This window comes from Bactrocera latifrons, unplaced genomic scaffold (genome assembly GCF_001853355.1).
Source record: "Bactrocera latifrons isolate USDA-ARS-PBARC rearing strain unplaced genomic scaffold, ASM185335v1 scaffold_799, whole genome shotgun sequence".
Classification (NCBI taxonomy): domain Eukaryota; kingdom Metazoa; phylum Arthropoda; class Insecta; order Diptera; family Tephritidae; genus Bactrocera; species Bactrocera latifrons.
The window spans coordinates 28532-36088 of NW_017537488.1; the positions used below are offsets into that span (position 1 = coordinate 28532).

At 36.2% G+C, this 7557-nt stretch overlaps 1 protein-coding gene across 2 annotated transcripts in view; it reads left to right on the forward strand.

Moving 5' to 3' along the window:
• Window positions 1–7557, forward strand: part of LOC108976667 (insulin receptor substrate 1-like) — a 57576-nt gene that overhangs the window by 27562 nt on the left and 22457 nt on the right. The window lies entirely within an intron of this gene.

Below are 7557 nucleotides of genomic sequence, written 5' to 3' on the forward strand. Positions count from 1 at the left end.
CTTTACACAATATTTGCAAACAATATAATGTGAATGATCCTGAAGAAGAAACTTTTGTTGATGTGGTAGTACCACTGGAACCAGTTGAAGGAAACTTCAGTGAAAATGAATGTTTTTCATGATACCAACAAGGCTTTCTTGCGTGTCCGCTTGTAGGTGCCTGCCTAGTCGAAATGCTAATATTTGCAGCCTGTTCAGGCTGAACCTCGACATCTTCCAGATGTTCCTCTTCTACATATGCAGGTGCAGGTGCAGGTGCAGGTGCAGGTATAGGTGCAGTGCTTCCAAAGGCGGCTCCGCTTGGATTCACTGCCTGCTGCAAACTGAGCAACTCGTCCACGGCCTGCTAAAAAGGCGTTAGACTGCGTTGGGTGTATGGTCCTCCACCTGTGGCTGCAATCTCTTTACGGTTATCTGCAATTTTCCKTTTTAGTTTTAGCTTGTAGTCCAACCAAACCTAAGAAATACACAAATTAATACAGATATGTACATATATGCAATCAAAATTGTTTATTCTTACCTTATTCCATTCGCTGCCACTACGTATTGGAGGCCCGAYATTGTTCAATTCTGAAGCAATACCCTCCCACAACTCCATTCTATTCTTTTTTGTAGRGCCAAACGGTGCMAATCCTCTGRCTAAGTCCGGATTTCTTTCCATCAATTGCACCATTGTCTCAAATTGCCTTTGAGTTGTTCGTTTTATTCTAAAAATAAATAAATTTGTAATTAATGAAATACAATAAATAAATTTTCAAAATTTTACTAACGTTTTCTCCATTTTCAATTAGTAGTCGAATAGAATAAACGTTCGCCAAATTTTGACAGCTACGGCGAAGCGAATTTTATAAATTAGCAAGTGGCAATACCAAATATTCATTTTCGCTAGTTCTTTCGCCACGAGGTGGCGAATTTACTGTGCGCTCGCTACTCGCAATTCGAAATAGCGAAATTCGCCTAAAATTTCATTCGCTTCGCCAGTGACAATACCAGCATTATTTCGGTAATGTATTCTTGTTTTGGCAAGCTTCTTTAGTGTCAGCTGGGGTGCTCTTTCCTTCTCCTTGTTTTGCCGGTGCTGCTTATGTGTGTGRCCGGAGTCTCCCTTGAGGCTGTATTTCCTCCAGTTTTGTCTCACTGTTTTGGAGTGGCGGTGAGTTGGGGGATGTAAGTATCCTTTTTATTGTTGTTGCGGTGTATTCATTTTTTTTGGTGGGTCTCCGCTTCAAGCCGCCATCTCCGCACGTTGTAGCAGTTGCCCTTTATGAACCCCGTGGTTATCTATGCAAGCAGGGAGGTCAAGAGAGGGTTAACACATGTCCTTATGGGAGCATATGTGCAGAGGCAGGTTCGGGTACGAATCAGAAGCTCATCTCAACTGAACCTATACGGCCAAAGAACTTTTGACGACGTGCATTGAACGTACTTGAATACCTGCCATAGTTTTAACGATACAGAGATAAAAGCAGTATTAGCCTGCTAGCCATTTCGGTAAGATGTCACTCTTATCTACTGAGGTGATAGAATACTGCCCTTAACAGCCCTTTGTCAATCTGATCCGTTTCGGTTTTCCAGTACGTCATAATCAGAATCTTACTGGCCTCAATTCTGAAAGGTCTTCTGTGCACATTTGGTGCTGGTCGTTGTATTGTTCCACCCACGAGAGGGGGGCATCGTGGCTACGTTCTTCCTCGGTGGGAGCTGTTGACGGTTTTATGGGAGCCGGTGTGAAAATTTTACGGTGGGCGTGGCAGAACCCACTTTTTGCTAAAGTAACATACTTGAATATCGGGACCCGACAGACCGCTTTGGACTTATATATAGCACAATTGAAAATTCTTTCACTTTCCAGTACACAAATCAAGAAGTAATTAGTATAACGAGATATGATTTTACACTAATAACTCCTTTAAAGTATGCATACTTATGACCAAAATCCAAACAAAAAAAAAACCTCCGAATATATTAACCCCTGCATCTATAGTTGACTTTTGACCAAACATATCGGTCAATGTATGGGATATAAAATTGAAATTTAGAGAGAATCCTTCCCCGACAATAGTTAGAATAAAATAGAATAGTATTATTTGAGGTAATGCACCGCGACCTAGGGTCTATTGTGCCCTCTCCTATATCACATGACCTCCCATACCCCAGCAGCCTGAACAGTTCCAGGAGTTTGTCGGGCGCTACTGAGGTGATGTGATCCCTGCTGATGTAAACTTAATTAAGGGCCTTAAGCCTTTTTGGCGGACGCATACTTGCTTGGCGGGGCGCATACTTGCTGGCTGTTCTCTCTCCACTCTCCCCTCCGTGCGGAGCAGCTCCTTAAGAGTGTGGGGTCGTACCGCTATGTATGACATCTTGGATGCTGCCGCAGTGCGGGCCAGTTCGTCGGCCTTCTCATTACCTTCTAATCCCTTGTGCCCTGTTACCCAAATTAGGTGCACCCAGTTGCACAAGGACAGGCGGTTTAGCCTTTCTACGCATTCCTCGAATAAAAGCGATTTGGTCTCGTATGATAAGATCGCTTTTAGTGCCGCTTGATTATCACTGAGAATAGCTATGCGCTGGTTGCGATATGAGGTTGACTTCAGCGCACTGACAAATGTCAAAAACTTCAGCCTGGAAGATACTTGCGAAGCAGCCCATAGGTATGGACAGCTTGGTACGCGGTCCCGCAACACCTGCCCCAATACGTTTCGGTGTTTTTGAGCCATCCGTGTACCACTGAATGGTACTGTCTTCCAGCAGCCTTTCCAGCGTGGAATCACTCCGCTCCGTCGACAATAGTTACTCTATGTAACAAAATTATTCCCTGAGCCTCCATTTACCTAATATAAAAATTTTCGGCTGACTTATACCGCATATATACACATATAACAGTACATCTTTATGCCCAAAACTGGTAAAATTGGGCGAAAACATGCGGCAGACATTACTCCATATGATAGGTGATTGTACCTTAGGTACTTTAATGAAGCACAGGGAACATTTTTTAGTATGATTTTCGTTTTTCTAACAAACGTAATATTATATATCGGTTAGTATATAAAATTGCTTGGATTCCGTTGACGTTTTAGACTTTAAGATATTTCCATGGGCTTGATTCCGGAAAATTGCAAGAGTATAAAATGTTCGGTAGTACCCGGACTTAACTCTTTTTTTATTTGTTTATTCCTTAATGTTTGTTCTTTCATCTTTCCTTTCCGATAGGTTTCATTCTCCTACGATTTTTTTCCCTAAAAATTATCAACCCTGGTCTAATATTAAGTTTGTAATTTGCTACTGTTAAATAAAGTAATTGAAATAATGCTATATACCAAATTTGATTCTAATTTAATGCCTGTTCAGATATACTATAAGATTCGTACGGTTTAGGCGGTGCCACATCACGTTTGGTACGTACTTTTAGTACTTTCCAACATAACCGACAACATAACATATTATTACATTTCTGTGGAACATGTGGCGGAAGTATAAATATACTTAAAACGATACTATATTACTCCCATATATAGTAACGATCATTTAATAATTTTCGAACTTCCAGCTGACTTAAGGGGCTATACAAGTGTGACGCATGAAAAATTAGGCAATTTTCGTTGATTTTTTTTTAAGAGAAAATACGAGATTGAATGTTTTGATCTTATTTGAATATTTGAATTTCTATATTTTAAGATTTTTTTACAAACATGTTGAAAAATAACGGACTTAACTTAAAGATATTTTAAAAATAAATATATAAAATTTTTTTTTTTAAGTGTCACACTTTTAGAGAGGAGGCAATAGGGTAATCTGGACGGTTTTTTTGACATTTTTTTTAATTAAAATTTTTATTCTACATGAGATATTTCGTGGAGTGTATAAACAAATTTTTTCGGAATTTTTTGATGACATCTGTCGGAGAAATGGCTGGGAGAATGAGATGGCTTTTTCACAGGCGGACACGATTTCTCATGTTTGAGTCATCTGAAACACAAAATCCCAATTTATTTTTAAAAAGAACGTGAATGGTTGTCGTCTCTACTAGAATCATGAAACATTTTTGATAAATTACCGTTTTTTTAACGAACATTAAAAAAAATTAAGCGAATCGGTTGAGTAGTCCGCCAGTTTGAAAAAGTGTATTTTGAGAAAAACGAGTTTAAAGTTTGAAGTGTGCACTCCGAGCGCTCCGAACATCGGGCGGTATTATTATTTTTTTTTGGGAATTTTTCGAAACCTTCCAATGGTAAAGTGGGCTTCTGCATTAATTCTAAGGGTATAAGGGAATAGAAAATGCAACAAAATTTTTGTTTGAAAAAAGATTATTCTACTGACCCCTTAATAGTATATCATACATATCATATCCGTGAATAATTGCCCCAGCCCTTTATGCCTATGATGCTATTATTTACTCTATACCAATTGATTTTCTGCCGAATATATCTGTTAATTTGTGAGTTATCAGCGAAATAAATGGACATGTTTTCGTGACCACAGAGTGGTTTAGCATTAAATATAAATTAATATGCATAACATATAGGCTGTTCACGATAAGGTGATTATCGGGTTATGTGATTATTAGATGAAAAATAATCTCTATGATCCGTGAAAATCCTATGTATAGTTATTTGCTTATTTTTACACAAACAGATGTTCATTGTTTGCAATTTTAGTTCAATGAAATTCCTACTTATAAAATGCTTAAACAAAGTTTAAAGTGCAAAATAATCAAATTTAAAATAAGTTCTGCTATTCAGGAAATGGATTTTATAGAAGGAAGGTACTTATTTAATAATCCGAATTTTAAAGGTTCAAAAAATTCTTTATATAAAATTTGCAGACATCTTGCGCCCTGAATGAACAATGCAATGGATGAAGTACTAGATGAACTGCTATAGGATATAACTTTAATCATCTGTAGTAGACGGGGAGATGAACTACATGTTCCGAAATCTATTCATTGGCGAGAAAATGTTCTGTGTTGTTTTGACGATGGAAGATTTTTACAAATACTGATATCAGAATTCTAGAAATCATCTCCTAGAAATATTTTTTTAATGATATGAACTTTAATAATACAAGTTTACAAATACCTGTAGAATTTGCAACCCGCCATCGTATTGCTCCGATTAGGTTCATCGGGTGAAAGTGCTTCTGTACCTAAAATCGCTGCAACTGGTGTGGGAGATGGAGATACATTGACCAATATCACCAAAAGAGTTTTTTCAGCCATTTTGAATAAACTACCCCAATTCATTCATTGGCCTGGACCGGCAAAGCGCCGGGAACTTGTTTTCCAAACATTCTGCGAATTACCATATTGCATTGGTTACATTGACGGTAGCGATATTAAACTGGCCGAAAAGCCGAATAAGAATCATGAGGTGCATTATTCTCTATCAAATTGCTAGTCGTATGTGGCCATAAGTTACGCATATTACATACAGAAGTGGGCAATCCCGGAAGCTACCACGATTCTTAAGTGTTTAGGAAAATATTTTAGAAATTAGGGTAGTGTTGCACCTACCCCCGAACTAAAAAGACAAGCACTATACAATTTAGTTTTTGAATAAAAATGCATAWTTTTGTTTTAATAACAAGAACTGAAAATTATTTATTTCTTTATTGGTTATTATAATATAGTATCATTATTATTTTATTTTTATATTTCATTTTGATCCAACTCCATTTTTTGAGTTGGAAATGGTATTAAATTTTTTTCTTTTCATTTTTGTTTGCTTCAACTTCTTTCATCCAATTGAATTTTTCAATTTCAAATTGAAGCTATTTTCTCTAAAACTCATTCGTTCAGCTTTTATTGTAGCTAGTTTGTCAATGGCAATCGGTTGGTGTTTGGAATTAATTTTTTTATGCAAACAGGCAGATGAGACAGATGCCAATTCAGAAATGTCATGTTCTTCCTGCGCTTCGGAGTCTTCCAAATTATCCACAACATTTTCCATATTTTCGAGTTCCATTGCAGAGGAGAGACCACCTCAGCTTCCCTCTCCGTAGCAAAAATGTCGGATAATTGTTTGTAATGCAGACAAATTTTAAACACTTTATCTGCAATAAAGCAAATCATTAATTACAATTTAATTCCAAAGTTGATATTAACCCTTCGTTGCATAGCATTGCATATATGCAATGTTAACTTCTCGTTGATCTGGCAGCTACATCGTTTATTATTCAGTTATTTTTTCGCCAAATGAAAATTTTACCTTACCACTATTCTCCTTTGGTACAGTTTCGCAAATATTTTTGAGTTTTTGTGAATATACGTAGTAAAGAGTAGATCCCTTTCTGGTATATTGAAAATACAGTGCTAAATTTTCATTATTTTTGTGAATTATTGAGAATGTATAATAAAATGGAAGTATTTCCAATTAATTTGGAGAGTTTCTTGCCCTAATAACAAATTCGGTCTTCACACGAATTATATTTGCACATGTGCAATACCATGCATTTAAGCCTAAATTTTTACTTGTAGGGCGCTTACTTATAATGATAGAGCACGAATAATAGAAAACTGGGATGAAAGCAAAGATGAGTATTTAGATGATGGTGATGAAGCAAATTTTGAATTACTACGAAGAAAGAAGAAGAAGCAATCAATACATAATTTTAAAGAAATTAATGTTATATAGACGCAGGATGATCAGATGATCTCATGAAAATTTATGCACTTGTCAAAAAGAGCCAAAATTAATAATATAGACAAGCAAGATATGAAAAAGTTTTTACGGATATGTATTGTGATGTCTATTGTTCAAATTCTAAATATTCGAAGGTATTGGGCGCCAGCAGTAGGCATGAAACGAATACAAGACAATATGTCACTGAATAAATTCGAAAAAAATAAATGTTGTATGTTTTGGCAGGTATATCTGGATACAATTACAAGTTCGAAACATATACTGCCCCAACATTCGTAAGTATACACCAGCTCTGTTTTTACAAATTGTTGGAATTAACGGATTTGTCCAATATATATTCCAAAAAATTTTTCCAAGGAATTTGCGTATTGGTGTGCGCTTTTATAAGCACACAAATTTAACTGTAATTTTAAAACGCGTTAGGCACTCATTTCTTTGTTGGTGATGAGAATGAAATTGATATCACAAAAGTTAGTATACAGAGTGGGTTGCTTGGTGAATATATGCATCTTATTTTTCGTTTTGATTTACAAAAGTTTAAGCAATTTAAATAAACAATAGAAAGTGAGTTTAAACAATTAAAGAAATATATATTTTTTTAATTTATGACATAATTTTCAGCAATGGCACCGAGAGGAAAAGAGATTTATGACGATTTGAAAACTTTGATAATAAAATATCACAAAGAAAATAAATCTTTACGTGAAATCGGTCGTTTAGTAGATAAAAGTTTTGCAACAAAAGATCGTTACTAAGGATAAAACTGTGGTGAACACAGCAAATAAGTCGCGCTCCGGTCGCCCACGGGTCTTCAGTTATAGGGAAACTAGCTTGATTGTACGCAAAGTAAGAACAAATCCCAAGATTAGTGCCCCTAAATTAAAAACTGAAATGGAAAATGAGATTGGAAAAC